This window comes from Planococcus citri, chromosome 1 (genome assembly GCF_950023065.1).
Source record: "Planococcus citri chromosome 1, ihPlaCitr1.1, whole genome shotgun sequence".
NCBI classification, from domain to species: Eukaryota; Metazoa; Arthropoda; class Insecta; order Hemiptera; family Pseudococcidae; genus Planococcus; species Planococcus citri.
The window spans coordinates 3,599,494-3,611,629 of record NC_088677.1 but is presented as its reverse complement, the minus strand read 5'-3'; the positions used below and the strand labels follow the sequence as shown (position 1 = coordinate 3,611,629).

General features: G+C 33.1%; 1 protein-coding gene across 2 annotated transcripts in view; it reads left to right on the top strand.

The window, feature by feature from the left end:
- LOC135845161 (suppressor of cytokine signaling 2-like) overlaps positions 1–12,136 on the top strand; it is a 64,586-nt gene that overhangs the window by 6,854 nt on the left and 45,596 nt on the right. The gene's annotated exons all lie outside the window — the stretch shown is intronic.

Sequence of the window (12,136 nt, the reverse complement as noted above, 5' to 3'; positions counted from 1 at the left end):
CGTATGTAACTGGGAATCAAATTCTAAAAAATTGAAGGGCAAAGCCCATTTATAGGATGTTGAAACTCGTACTATTGTTCTTATTCCAACTCGTTGCAGATTTCAACTGAGGGAAAAAAACTTTTGTCGTGATATAATAGTAAACAAACGTGATAACGTCGAGTAATTTCATGAATGTAATTCTCAGCAATACACAGAAGTGAACATAACTCGGCGAGATGCATTCTGAGAAAAATCCTCCATTAGTTCGTGTTCATTACGCGTAACGATTTTTTTTTCTCTTAATTTTAATCGTATTAATTCGATAAATATGGTGAATTAAGCTGGCGATAACGAACGACGGTTAATTCATTCAATTATTTGCGTCGACCGTCTCCGTATACGTACGTATTTCGAAGATAGCGTGAAAATAGGCCAGAAAGTAATTTACGTTTCTTCCTAGAATGAGTTTAAAAACCTGACTTGATTGATAACGTTTTTGTCTAATATATTGAATGACGACTTTTTTTTTCTTTTTTGATGATTTCTTACGAATTTCGTATGTTTTTCTTTCTTTAATTGTACGTCGAATTTCACTCGAGAACCGAATGTTTTCTTATCGAATTTTATTTACTCGTATTTCTCGGAAGGCTCTCCCCCCTTATCTGTTATTATCATTGTACTCGTTCGATGCAGATTGTCGAAATTGAACCAATTTGGTTGCTAAGTTATCGACCCAGGATCTTGAGAAGGCTTATCGTCGAATCTATATTTAGATATTTTATATTCTATCGCTCAAGATGATAAGATTATTACTCCCATTAGCGATCCAATAAGTCCCCCGAGTAATTTCGTCATCCTAAACAGGGCCAAAGTTACTCGATTTCCTCATTTTGACTAAATTTACGATCGAATTTTGGATTTTTATTATTCGATACTCTCGATTACACATTATCTAATTATGCGTGCGAGATTAATTAGGTTGAATTAAAAACAAATTGATAATTAGTCGCGATATGTAGATTGGTAACCGGTTGCTTTCACATGTGTACGATTTTCTTGGGAATTTACTATATGTAGGTATAGTTGAAATTATACAAATAGCTATGACATTTGATGCTTATATAAGATGGTATCTATTTTTTATAATTTTTTATTTATATATTTGAGTTTAATTGCGATCGTTAAAGTGTTTTGCTAATTCGCCAAGTATTTCTTCTTACGTAGATACGATACGTATTTGTATTTCAAGTACTCTCCCATTTTGGAATACGATTGTAGGTAGTCAAGAGCGCATGTTATGAAATCAGCGTTTTTTTTCCTCGCTCTCTTTCGTCTGAAAAAATTGTAATAAAAATTTTATAGTAGTATTTAATTTTTTTTTTCATTATTCGATGGTTTTGTTAAAAGTATGCAGCATCCATAGAAACCCTGCGGGTTCGCGGTTCGCGTTTTTTCAAGGTTAAATAGTGATAGAAGATTATTATATAGAAGAAGAGTTCACGATAACAAGGTACCTACGGAAACAATACTTTAGAAAAGTTCTCGCCAACTGATACGAGGAATGTAATAATTCTGCACACATTTTATATCGATAATGTAATTAGATAAAAGAAATAAAAATTTTTCAACTTTATAAATTTCAAAGAAAAGTGTACAGGGATGTGTCGGAACGTGGCAAAGTACCAGATAAAAAAAAAACGCAATTAAAAAGCGTCGTCAACGCGTTGATGATGTTGATGCAATTTATCGTATTGTACACGTTGTTGTTGATGATGATGCTGTGACGCTAATACAATGTATAAGTATAATAAGATGCCACGACGACGGACGCCATCAAAGTATTTTGAAAATTAATCGTAGGGTATTAAAGGTCAAGTGGCTAGAGTGACTTTTTTTTTGGTCGAATTTTCCGAATGCTGGTTCTCGGGTTTCTGGGAAATTTACAGATGTGTTTTCGTAGAATCAAGTTTTAGGTGTGAGAAGAGATTATGTTGTAGAACGTATGCGGAATACTGGGAAATGAGCAGGAAATGAGATTATAGAAACCGCATCCTCCTGTATTCTTCCGAAGAAGTCTCCTGTGGTTTGGGCCATTTTATCTGCAGAATTTGGAGTAAAATCGTCTCGTGCATTGAATTTTTACGAAAAACAAGTTAGTACATGTAGATTGAAGTGGCGAAATTGAGAGCACTTGTGATCGTTTTTTGGATCCTCCAAATCTGAAAATTTTAGCTCTTCAATTTATACTTAATCATCAAGGTCGTGTCGAAAGACTCACAATTTACAAAAAAAAATCAAAAAAATGAAGAAAAATCTTTTTATTTAAAAATATTTTAATTCTGCATCGAAACTCTTCTAAATAATCAGTCTCGTTTAAAAAACCTATCTTGGATACCCCAGATAGTGTTCTTCTTGTGTATAGTCCCCGTCTTTCAAATAAATGAAAATTAAAAATTCAAGTTTGTGAAAATCTTTTGAAAATTTGTCAATTCTGGTTAAAACTCTTTCTAATCTATTTCAAGAAAAAAACGGGTCGGTTTCAATCCCCCCTCCCCCTAGCTTAGAAGACAGATAGAGGGTTTTCACTCAAGTATGTACTTTAAAAACCTCGAAGTCAAGTATTTTTTTGAAAGGTCATTTTTCAAAATCTTTCCAATTTTCATTATGGAGGGGATAGGGGTGTTTAAAAGTGTCGATTTTATAGTTGAAAAGTGTATATTTTTGGCACATTTATAAAAAATCCTCCATTTTTGGAAACATCGTCAAAAAAGTGTCTTATTTTTGGCACATTTGTCAAAAAGTACTCCATTTTTGGAATAGTTGTCAAAGTGTCCATTTTTTAGCGTGGAGAGGGGGTCAAAAAGTATCAATTTTTGGCAGATTTGTCAAAAATATTCCATTTTTTGGAAAAGTTGTCAAAAAGTGTCAATTTTTTGATGGGAGAGGGGGTGTCATAAAATGTCAATTTTTGGCAAAATAGTCAGAAAGTATCTATTTTTGGCTTATTTGTCAAAAATACTCCATTTGGAAAAAATTGTCAAAAAGTGTCGATTTTTTAGTTGGAGAGATGAGGTGTCAAAATGCGTCGATTTTTGGCAAAATTGTCAAGAATTGTCTATTTTTGGCACATTTGTCAAAAAAATACTTCATTTTTAGAAAATTGTCAAAAAAGTGTTGATTTTTGACAAAGTAGTCAAGAAGTGTCTATTTTTGGCACGTTTGTCAAAAAAGTGTCAATTTTGGCAAAATAGTCAAGAAGTGTCTATTTTTGGCACATTTGTCAAAAAATACTCCATTTTTGGAAAAATTGTCAAAAATACTTCATTCTTGGAAAAATTGTCAAAAAAGTGTCAATTTTGACAAAATAGTCAAAAAGTGTATATTTTTGGCACATTTGTCAGAAAATTCCTCATTTCTGGAAAAATTGTCAAAAAAAGTGTAGATTTTTGGCAAAATAGTCAAAAAGTGTCTATTTTTGGCACATTTGTCAAAAAATACTCCATTTTTGAAAAATTTGTCAAAAAGTGTTGATTTTTTGTGGGGGGGGTGGCAGGAAGGGGTGTCACCGCCCTCGGCCTCTCATCAATATTGATGTCCTTGTTTTGAATGAATTCTGACTGTAGAGATGAGGAAGAAATTGAGTAATTTTTTGGATAAATTGGACATTCTTTTTATTTTATCAATTTTTATCAAAACTTGTGGGGGCTTCCAAAGCGACTTTTTCTGGGCTAACACGGGAAGTCCAGGTATCCCAACTCAAAATTTCAAAAACGCGAAAAAAATCACAAAAAAAACGAAACAAACAACACCGAACATTAAAAGTTGAAATGCGATGGTTTTTAATTTTTATAAAGTAGAATTAGGTGTTTTGGAGCTTTTTTATAAAAAACAAAAAATTTTGAAAATTTTTGAAAAAAAATAGACATTTTAGATTTTTTTGAAAGAATACAACTTTCAACAATTTTGTTTAAAAAGCGAGAATTAATCATAATTTTTGATAAACAGCGAGACTTTGACAATTTTAACAAAAAATTCGCAAAAATCAGACACTTTTTGGCAATTTTTTGAAAAAAAACTAGTATTTTGGGTAATTTTTGAAAAAGAAGTGAAAATCTGCTGAAATATGGCAAATTTGATAATTTTAGCAAAAGTCAGGAATTTTTGCTAAAATTATTAGTGAAGAATTTTTTTTCGAAAAGTGGGACTTTTTTACATTTTTTAGGTAAAATAACGTTAGAATGACACTTCTTTGTATAACTTTTGGCAATCTTATGGGTGAAAAAAGTTGGCTAAAAAGCTAACATTTTTTGGAATTTTTAGCAAAAAGCACGACTTCTGAGCAATTTTTGAAAAAAAAAAAAGACTTATCGGAATTTTTGGAAATTTTTGGTAAAAAGCAAGACTGACAATTTTAGCAAAAGCAGGAATTTTTGGCAATTATTAGCAGAAGCAATAGTTTTAAAAAAACAAAAATGAGATTTGTTGCTATGAATTTTTGAAAATTAGAGAATCTAAAATGCAATAAATTGAAATCTTACCAGATTTATCTAGAAAGCTGAAATTTGCTATGTGCCCTATTTTCGACCCACTGAATTGATTGGAAATAATTTCGAAGCCTTTTGAGTGGTTCTGGAGCCTCCAGCGGGTTTTTAATGGTCTAAATTCGCTTATAATTTTACCCAATGAAGTTGAAAAGTTAAAATTGAGTCACTAAGAAGCACCATTCGCGTTAAATTTGAACAGTTTGAATAGAAATTTTTGAAATCTCGATTTCCAAAATTTGGATGGAGGCTCCAGAACGGCTTGAACCCACTTCCAATCGACTCAGCATGTTGAAATTAGAGTGTAAAGTAAATTTCTGTTTTCCAACTTTTCATTCAGTAGGATTTTCGTGGAAATTTCAATTTTCAAAAATGTGCTGGAGGCTCCAGAACTGTTCAAAACGGTTTGAAACCGATTTGGGTGGTTAAAAATAGGTACATATTAAATTTCAGCTTGGTGAAATTTTGATTTCGTCCATTTTTGGCCCAAATGTGATTTTCAAAGACTCGCAAAAAAAAAAAAAAAAAAAAAATTGAGAATCTTCAAGTTTTGGTAATTTTGGTCAAATTATGCATTTTTGTAAATATTTCGAAATAATATGGTATTTTTTTTGAAACTTTTGACGATTTTTTGTTTTTTTGAGATTTTTTTGAGTTTTTTTAAAATTGTAGCATATTTTTGAGATCATGTGAACATTCGAATAGCTGCTTGAATGGCCCAAAATCCCACTTTCCCCTCCATAATGATGTCTAAAACATTCAATTTCAATCTAGTCACCAAAAAACGGAAATACGAAATACCTCTTATCATAAAAAAAAAAAACAGCGACCGCGACATTTCAGAAAAAAATAGCACTTCTCGAAATTTTCAACATTCGTTACGACTATCGTAAACTTCGTAGAAAAAAAAAGTCGCTCGTTTTGTATGTAAAAATTCGTTGAAGTGTCGAGTCGAGTCGAACGAAGTATAAACGTCGTTTCATGAAAATCGTAAAAATCACAACTCTATCGGAGCGAAATTCGCGCTACAGTAATAAAATATCTAGTAACTGGAATGTGAAAAATAAAGCTTATAAAATTCGTCAAAATCACGACGAAAAAAAATTGTAAAAAAATTTCTAAAAAATCGTGGAATTTATAAACATTAAAAAAAAAAAACTTCTCGAAAATTATTCTTGACGTCATACGAGTAAAAATCGAGGTGGTGAATTTCATCCTTGACCTAGGACCTGAAAAAAAAAACGCTCGAAGGTCCGAGCTAAAAATAAATAGTAGGTATATATATGTATTATGAGGAAACACACTCCAAATAACCTCCTAGAGGCTAGAACTGTTTAGAAACAACAGGGGTAGTCGTAAGTGAGGATAACAGGTATCTGACCCCCAACATGGGTTCGATTACGATATTTCGATCGTGTCTGCTAATCAAGTCGTAAAAAATGTCGACGTACTAATCGTAAATCAACTACTTTTTCAACACAATTACCTCTATTCTATTTTCAGAACTGACTGGATAAGCTGGAAATTCTCACCGATCGTTTGTACATTGTACTTTCCGGAAGGAAAATTTGCATTTAAGAATGAAAAAAATTGGGGAATTTTTTCTCGTGAAATTTCTTGACGTAGATGAAGACGTATCGTCGTCGCTGTCGCCTCCGCTAAATAAAAAAAAATGGTACTAAAAATAGGTACCAGTTTAACGCCATGTTTACGTCGCGGTTTCGTGGCGTGTCAAGGTTATGTTGGTAATTGAAAAAAAAATTATGTAGAATATATAAATTTAGAGTCGACTGTGTCGAGTTGTTTGAGAAGAAGTCTGCAATAATAATTCTTGTACTGCGACGAATACGAATGTGCAGATGTGGTTGAGGATTGAAGAGTGGTGAAGAGTCGCTGAAGAAGATGCATTGACTCAACATCATGTTGTATGTACATTATAATATGTAAAAGAAAAGACACTCTCGTGTTCCCCCTGTCTATGGTACCATGGTACCTGCCTATAGTGGATTTTTCGACGGTTCGATGTACATACATATTGGGCATTCGCATTCAGCGAACTATCAGCATTGAGCACAGACGACATGAGAGGCGGCGGCGAGGAGAAGCTGATGATGAGTTTTCTGAGAAAAACGCACTCGTTGTGCCTGACAGCGTACAAAAGAAATGTTTTGATTTTTCAAATAGCAATGGCAATGCGCTGTGTGTTTTGTATTGTGTGCTATTGAAAAGCTAACACCATCGTGTTACAATTGTCAGTTGTCTCACCCTTAACCCGACGAGAACAATCGGACGTGGCACCAATTACCCAAACCCAAAACCTTCGTGAGTTGGGTTTCTCATTCTCATTCTCATTCTCGGTATTCGGTAAAGGAACTCGAAGAAACGATGCCGGTGATGGTGAAGACGAAGAAGAGAAGTGGAGGAGGGAAAAAAACCGGTGACATTGTTGGAATTATTAGACCGAAATCTAGTGTACATGTATTTCCTTTTGACGTGACTGTGACTCTCGATTGTGACATGTCAATTGCCGAATATAATAGGGTTTAATGGTTTAATGAGCGTCGTAGTAATGGTTTGTATGTGTGCAGTATAGTGAGTTGTTTGTGCCATGCCCGGTGCAACAGCATAGTATACGAGTACGAGTACATACAAAATACATATAACAATCCGTCGTACGACACCTTTTCCTAGAAACCTCTCATTACGGAGAAATTTTTTCAACGTTCGATTACAATATGTATGTAATCGAATAGATTGGATGTCGATGTCGATGTTATCGGTGCGCGCGGTGCAAGTGGAGGAAAAAACGTCAGCCTGCTAATTTGTATTCGAGCTTGGACATGGAACGGCAACTGCTTTCATTAAGTTCATTAGTTTGGAGTTGCGATGCAATTAGATACACGCCGAGCGTACACCGTACAGTGTACACCATACCCTTGGTGCTTTTTTCCCGGAATATAATTTGTCAATATACGAGTAGTATGTACGAGTATGTCCGGCTGTGCTGTAACCTTTAATTTTTTTCATATTTATACACGTATCTGTTTGTACCGAATAGCGTCACTAATGAGGTTATTGGAAAAAGAATTATACACGATGAGATTCGTTTGCATATTCCATGTAAATGCTTGGGGGATAACCGAATCAACTTAAATGTAGTCGAGTGTTCGTTCGTCGTCTTGTTGAAGAGTATGCCAAGAAGATAACTGTGCTATAATGTCTTATCTGTGGGAAATTTTGAGTTGTTCGAGAGGTCCTCGTCCTCTGTGGAGAGGTTTCGACGAATTTTTTCGCTGAAAGTGATAGTACCGGTGAAGATGAGTGCAAGTTATCGGATTGTCTCACCAGAAGGGGTTTCTATTTGGATCGATTTTGGGCCATTTTATTTGTCTTATATGTTGGAATATATGAAAAGAGACGTGTGCACAAACCTATAATGTGGTTCAGTTTGAAAAGTGATAAAGTACTTCATTGAGTCAATTTCGGAATTGAGTCATTTTTTATAACTAGAATTTTCTGATTGTTGCTTCGAATCATCAAAGTTCCATTTTTTAAATGTAAATTCGAGAAATTTTAACACAAAGGTACTAATTAATTTCGACGAAAAATTGATGCAATAATTTTTCATTCTGGGTCTATTCGTACCATAAAAAATCTGCTCGGTAGTTGGGTTTAAATCTTCTCATTTTGTTCAAGGTTTTTCATTTGTAGGTTCCTATTAGGAAAAAATGGAAAATCGCCATCATTGGCTTCTCAGCTCCACCCCCTCCCACAACCCGATCAGGCAGAGTAGGGGGTTTTTCAGCAATTGAAATTCATCGTCATAATGTCCAACTTACTTTCGAGTGCCACTTGCATGGGACTTCGACGATACTTGAAGAAAATCTGATTACCTACTTTAAAAACCTCGAAGTTGAGTATTTTTTTGAAAGGTCAATTTTCAAAATCTTTCCAAATTTAGAGGTATTGTTTCAAAATTTGAAAAAATCCACGAAGCATGCATTTTTATTATGGAGGGTGGGGGGGGGGGTGTTGAAAACTGTTAATTTTTTGGCGAGAAAGAGGGGTGTCAAAAAGTGTCGATTTTTGCCACATTTGTCAAAAAATACTCGATTTTTGACAAAATAGTTATAAAGTGTCGATTTTTGGCATATTTTTGTTGTAAAAAATACACCATTTTTGGAAAAGTTGTCAAAGTTTTGACTTTTTGGAGAGGATTTGGTGGGGGGGAGGGGTTAAAAAGTATCAATTTTTGGCAAAATAGTCAGGAAATGTCTATTTTTGGCGTATGTGTCAAAAATACTTCATTTTTGGAAAATTGTCAAAAAAGCGTCAATTTTTGACAAAATAGCCAAGAAGTGTCTATTTTTGGCACATTTGTTAAAAAATACTCCATTTTTGGAAAAGTTGTCAAGAAGTGTTGATTTTTTAGAAGGAGAGAAGAAGTGTCAAAATGCATCAATTTTTGGAAAAATAGCCAAGAATTGTCTATTTGGGAACATTTGTCAGAAAATACTCAATTTTAAAAAAAGTTATCAAAAAGCGTTGATTTTTTGGCAAAATAGTCAAAAAGTGTCTATTTTTGGCAAATTTGTCAATAAAAACCTCATTTTTGAAAAATTGTCAAAAAAGGTCAATTTTTGGCAAAATAGTCAAGAAGTGCCTATTCTTGGCTCATGTGTCTAAAATACTCCATTTTTGGAAAATTGTCAAAAAAGCATCGATATTTGACAAAATAGCCAAGAAGTGCCTATTTTTGGCACATTGGTCAAAAAATGCTCCATTTTTGGAAAAGTTGTCAAAAAGTGCCAATTATTAGAGGGAGATGCCGGAACTTTTTGATGATGATGATGAGGGGAGGTGTCAAAATGCTTGGATTTTTGGCAAAATAGTCAAAAAATTGTCTATTTGGGAACATTTGTCAAAAAGTACTCGATTTGTAAAAAAGTTGTCAAAAAGCGTTGATTTTTTGGCAAAATAGTCAAAAAGTGTCTATTTTTGGCACACTTGTCAATAAAAAATTCATTTTTGGAAAATTGTGATGAAGTGTCGATTTTTGACAAAATAGCCAAGAAGTATCTATTTTTGGCCCATTTGTCAAAAAATACTCCATTTTTTAAAAAGTTGTCAAAAAATGTCTATTTTTTGGCACATTTGTCAATAAAAACTTCAATTTTGGAAAATTGTGATGAAGTGTCGATTTTTGACAAAATAGCCAAGAAGTATCTATTTTTGGCCCATTTGTCAAAAAATACTCCATTTTTTAAAAAGTTGTCAGAAAGTGTCTATTTTTTGGCACATTTGTCATAAAATACTTCATTTTTGGAAAAATTGTCAAAAATACTTTATTTTTGGAAAAATTGTCAACAATACTTCAGATATTCAGGTTTAAAATCCTGCCCCTTTAATTTTCATCTTTAATAATTATACCTGTCATCTTTTTGTGATAAAGTTGTGAAAACTGAGCCAAATAAATGAAATTGATTGATTGATTTTTAGAAAAATTGTCAAAAAAGTGTCAATTTTTGGCAAAATAGTCAAGAAGTGTCTATTTTTGGCACATTTGTCAAAACTACATCATTTTTGGAAAAATTGTCAAAAGAGTGTCTATTTTTGGAACATTTGTCAAAAATACTCCATTTTTGGAAAAGTTGTCAAAAAGTGTCAATGTGTTGGTAGGAGAGGGGGAAGGTCTCAAATAAGGCAATTTCTGGTAAAACAGTCAAGAAGTGTCTATTTTTGGTACATTTGTCAAAAATACATCATTTTTGGAAAAATTGTCAACAATACATACTTCATTTTTAGAAAAATTGTCAAAAAAGTGTCAATTTTTGGCAAAATAGTCAAGAAGTGTCTATTTTTGGAACATTTGTCAAAAATACTCAATTTTTAAAAAAGTTGTCATAAAGCATCGGATTTTTGTTTTTGACAAAATACATTTTTGAAATGTCTATTTTTGGCACATTATGTCCAAAATACTTCATTTTTGGAAAAATTGTCAAAAAATTGTCAATTTTTGACAAAATAGTCAAGAAGTTTCTATTTTTGGCACATTTGTCAAAACATACTTCATTTTTGGTCAAAATAATCAAAAAAGTGTCCATTTTTTGAAAAATAGTCAAGAATAGTAAGTTGAATTGTCTATTTTTGGCACATTTGTCTAAAATACTTCATTTTTGAAAATAGTGTTAATTTTTGGCAAAATAGTCAAGAAGTGTCGATTTTTGAAGAAATAGTCAAGAAGTGTCTATTTTAGGCACATTTATCAAAAATACACCATTTTTGGAAAAATTGTCAAAAAAGTGTCAAATTTTGGCAAAATAGTCAAGAAGTGTCTATTTATGGCACATTTGTCAAAAAATACTCCATTTTTGGAAAAATTGTCAAAAAAGAGTCTGTTTTTGGCTCATTTGCAAAAAATACTGCATTTTTGGAGAAGTCCGTCGTCAAAGTGTCAAATTTTTGGTGATGGGAGGGGGTGTCAAAACGTCTCGTTTTGTGGCACATTTGTCAAGAATATTTCATTGTTGGAAAAGTTGTCATAAAGTGTCAATGTTTTGGTGGGAGAGGGGGGAGGATCTCAAAATACGTCAATTTTTGGCAAAATAGTCTAGAAGTGTCTATTTTTGGCACATTTGTCAAAAAATACTTCATTTTTGTAAAATTTGTCAAAAATACTTGATTTTTGGTCAAAATTGTCAAAAAAGTGTTGCTTTTTGGAAAAAAAGTCAAGAAGTGTCTATTTTTGGAACATTTGTCAAAAAATATTCAATTTTTAAAAAAGTTGTCAAAAAGTGTCGATTTTTTGGTGGGAGGGGGGGAGGGGTTTCAGAAAGTGTCGATTTTTGGCAAAATAATCGAGAAGTGTCTGTTTTTGCCACAATTGACGAATAAAATACTACTGTCGAGCTGTACTGTTTTTGCCAAATTGGAATCCTTCTCTCCCTCTCCCTCCTTCAATAATTCACCTCCCTCGGCCTCTCAACAATATTGGTGTCCTTGTTTTGAATGAATTCTGACTATAGAGATGAGAAAGAAATTGAGTAATTTTTAGGATAAATTGGATTTTTTCAATTTTTACTTCGCGAGTACTGAGGATGGAGGGGGGAGGCTTCTCAATCCGGCGGGCTAAATTTTTCCATTTTTAAAAATCAACAATTTGGGCGGATCAAAAAAATGAAAGAAAAACTCCCTACTCTTCCTTATCCTTCCAACTCCGCTTCTTCCAAATTTTGAAAAATTTCACCTTGCCAATTCGATTCGGTATATTTTAAACGATAAATTAAATGAATTTCTATTATCCCGAGTTCTTTTGTGTATTTCGAAACAATTTCGGCGAATTTTTCATTCTCATAGCAGCCATTTTTATAATCGACTTATACACCGCCGTAAGTGTGTAACCTCCGTACCTCTAACTACCTCGATGCTTATAAAAAATTCGAGTTTTTATCGATTCGAACGTTCGAGTACGTAAATAGAATTTCTACGAATTATGAAAGAAATTCCCACATACTTGAAATCGTTAAAAAAAACAACCGAATCGCTCTCCAAAGTAATTCTAAAATGTGTAAGTATCACGATAACTTGCTCAATGCTCATGTACGTGTACTCGA